At 42.3% G+C, this 3,935-nt stretch overlaps 1 protein-coding gene across 1 annotated transcript in view; it reads right to left on the bottom strand.

The window, feature by feature from the left end:
* Positions 1–3,454, bottom strand: part of FKBPL (FKBP prolyl isomerase like) — a 35,512-nt gene extending 32,058 nt beyond the window's left edge. Inside the window, exon 1 of the mRNA XM_077483569.1 lies at positions 3,343–3,454. The gene's annotated coding sequence lies outside the window, so the exon portion shown is untranslated. The remainder of the gene's footprint in view (positions 1–3,342) is intronic.
* Between the last annotated feature and the right edge of the window lie 481 nt (positions 3,455–3,935).

Below are 3,935 nucleotides of genomic sequence, written 5' to 3'. Positions count from 1 at the left end.
TTTCCTTGTGGCGGTGTGTTATTATGTACAGTTCAATGGATAATGTGGGACAAGCCGCAAGTCTGATGTTGCGGGTTTTTTTTTTTTTTCTTTAATTGCCAGGTATCTAATAAAAAAAAAAAACATTCATGCTAGGGGTAAAAAAAACATACCAAAAAGACTTGGAGGTATGCCAAGCTGACTTATCAACACTTCTTATGCACCATACACACGGTCAGATTTTCCAATGGAAAATGTGCGGTTGGATCATGTTGTCGGAAAATCCGATCGTGTGTGGGCTCCATCTGACTTTTTCCGTCGGATTTCCCGATGCTCAGAGTTTGAGAGCAGGATCTAAAATTTTCCGACAACAAAATCCGATCGCATAAATTCCGATCGCGTGTAGGCAATTCTGACAATAAAGTGCCACGCATGCTCAGAATAAACTCAGAGAAACTAAAGCTATTGGCTACTGGCCAGTTTATAGTCCCGACATACGTGTTTGACGTCTCATCGTTCAGAACGATCGGATTTTCCAACAACTTTATGCGACTGTGTGTATGCAACACAAGTATCGGCCAAAATCCGTCTGAAAAAATCCGACAGATTTTGTGGTCGGAATGTCCGACCGTGTGTATGGGGCATTAGGCTAAAACTAGAAGGGTCTAGAAATTAAGCAGTGAAAATACACCTTTATATTATATGAATCCTAACTTCTGTGGTTCAAGGGCCCAAAAAGTGGTTGTAAACCAGGGTGCATATAAATCAATGATTTAAAAAAAAAAGAAAATTTAAAAAATTCGATTTTTTATTTTTATTTTATTTTGATCAAATTTATTTTAATAAAATGCTTTTGGAGTAAAAATCTATCTAAATATAGTTTTCTATTTAACTACTTCCGGACCAGATGCCACAGTTTTACTGCGGCAAGTTGGCTCGCCTGCGAGAAACCACGTTACTATACGTCGGCTCGCGGGGTCCGGATAGCAGGCGTGCGCGATGCCGATGCTCGTGGCCGAAGGTCGCGATGACCACTGGCCACGAGTGATCGTGACCAGGAGAGACAGAACAGGGACAAGTATGTGTAAACGCACACTTCCCTGTTCTGACAGGAGTGACAGATCGTGTGTTCCTATTAGCTAGGAACCACGATCCGTCACTTCCTCTAGTTAGTCCCCTCCCCTTCAGTTAGAATCACCTCCCAGGGAACACGGTTAACCCCTTCACCTTTTACAGTAATCCTTTTTACAGTAATCAATGCATTTCATCACACTGATCGCTGTATTAATGCCAATGGTTCCAAACATGTCAAAATTGTCCGATGTGTCCGCCATAATGTCGCAGTCATGATAAAAATCGCAGATTGCCGCCATTACTAGTAAAAAAAGTAATAATAAAAATGCTCTAAATCTATCCCCTATTTTGTAGAAGCTATAACTTTTGCACAAACCAATCAATATACGCTTATTGCGATATTTTTGGTAAAAAAAAAAAAAAAAAAAAATGTAGAAGAATACATATCAGCCTAAACCAAGGAAATATATTTTTCGGGGATATTTATTATAGCAAAATGTAAAAAATAATGCGGTTTTTCAAAATTGTTGCTCTTTTTTTTTTTCTTTTTTTTTTTTTTATAGCGCAAAAAATAAAAACCACAGTGGTGCTCAAATGCCACCAAAAGGGGAAAAGGGTGAAAAAAGTGGAAAATTTTTAATTTTGTTTGGGTACAGCATCGCAGGACCGCACAATTATCAGGTAAAGCGATGCAGTGGCATATCATAAAAAATGGCCTGGTCATTAAGGGGGGAAATCTTCCGGTCTGTAAAGTGGTTAAACAAATCAGTTTTTGTGAATCTATGACAGTTTCCTAACCCCTTCCCGCCGACTGCCTCCCAGTCCAAGATTTCTAAAAGTCGAGAGGTGAGCATTTGGGTCATGTATCTGCACATAATCGCGGTCACATGATCAGAAAGCTCCTGATCGCTAGTATGCATCTGGAGCTTTCCATAACCGATGGCTACTGTGCTGGGAGCATGTTCTCAACATGGTAAGTGGTTTACACAGGCAGGGCCATCTTTAAGGCAGGGCAAAAGGGGCAGCTGCCCTGGGCCCTGTCATTGTTGTGGGGCCCAAAGCAGCTGCCTCATACTTGCCAACTATCCTAGTTTAAATTCCCTTATCCTTTGAAGTTTTAGTCCTGTGCTGTGTCCCAATATCTCAGTGTGAAATGCTGGTACTAATGCTGCCCAGCTCTGCCTTGATGTTGTGTACAGATGACTCACCTGCAGACTCTGTATTTACATGTAATTAACCGGCATTCATATGTAAATAGCGGTGGCATTCATAAGTAAATTGCTGCGGCCGGTGGTATTAATATGTAAATAAAGGCGGCGTTCATATGTAGATCATGCCCCCCTGCAGTGAAGAGATGATGTGCTGTAACCTCTAGCAACCAATCAGTGAGCAGTAATACTATAAAGCAATCTCTAGCAACCGATTAAGAAGCAGAAATCATTTGCTGTAACTTCTAGTAACTAATCAGTGAGCTGTAATGGGTGCTGTAACCTCTAGCAACCAGTCAGTAAGCAGTAATGATATGCTGTAACCGCTGACAACCAATCTCAATTGCTGCCTGATCTGATATATGAAACTGATTTTAAGTCTAGCTGCTATTTATTGTATGTCTCAGAGCAGGTGGAGAATGAAATTGCATGGGGGGGGGGGGGGGGGGGGCAAGACATTTTTTGCCCAGGGTCCAATCAATATTAAAGACGGCCCTGTACACAGGGCCCCATATATGCAGCCACTGGGCTTTAAGGCCCGCCCGCCAAGAGTCCACATATATGTATGTGGCTGAGGTGAAGAGATTAACCTGGAGATTCTGCCAATAAAGGCCCTTCCTGCTGCAGGCTGACAACACTAAAGCCCCATACACACTATCAGATTGTCTGCTGATTTTTTCCATCAGATTTACCAAAACCATATAATATGAGGTCAAACCTTAGGGGTTTCAATGTGTATGCAATCAGGCAGGACCTTCTACTACATGGTTTTGGTAAACCTGAAGGAAAAAAATCTGCAGACAATCTGATAGTGTGTATGGGGCTTAAGCCGCTGCCTAGGACTTAGCAGCAGTGTTGTCAGTCTGCTGTAAGCATCCTTCACTTATCCATTGGGCTATCATGTCTGTGAAGTAGGCAGCCAAACGGGGAACTGAAGGAACTTGCATGGCAGGCTGACAACACTACTGCTATTTGTGACGCCATGGCTTATGTCAGGAAAATTTGGCTGTACACTGTGCACACAGCCATATCTCCTATGCTCCTAAGCACACATTCCGTCTAATGATATAATGTACCTTACCTATTATTCCATTTCCCTTGCATCCCCAAGTAAAGAGACACCACCACAGCTTACGTTCTCAGCTCCATCAGCATGACTGCCTTTCTGAGCAGTCCCACTTGCTTTTATTTCCAACATCACAAAAGCTATGACAAACAGGAAGCGATGGCTACAACAGCCAATCGCTTCCTCAATACAAAATGACATCACAGGAAATTACCAAATAAGGACACGACTTTCAACACAGAAAATACAACAACCAATGAACAATGACTACAAGAGTCTTATGGGCAGATCTGAGCAGAGACAGGATGCATGCATGTTTTTAGAAGCCACATGGCTTTCAAACATGGACTCCGTCTCTGACCATAACAACTCAAAAGACTCCCATATTTCCACTGATAGGAATCCTTATTCTGCGTTGTTCCAGAGAACAACGCATCCCTGGACTATTCTACTGTATTTGTGGACGAGAGATTATCTGCAGGTGTACACTCATTGGGCCACAAATATGTTGATCAGGCATACAGGGGCAACACAAGCGCACACTCGTTAAACCGCTAATGTCTTTGCAGAGTCGAACATACCCCCCCACCAGATGATCGTTCTGTGCA

This window comes from Lithobates pipiens, unplaced genomic scaffold (genome assembly GCF_037356315.1).
Source record: "Lithobates pipiens isolate NorthernLeopardFrog02 unplaced genomic scaffold, aLitPip1_a1.2 Scaffold_1, whole genome shotgun sequence".
NCBI lineage: Eukaryota > Metazoa > Chordata > Amphibia > Anura > Ranidae > Lithobates > Lithobates pipiens.
Note: the sequence above shows the minus strand (reverse complement) of the source record. Positions and strands in the feature narration are given on the sequence as shown.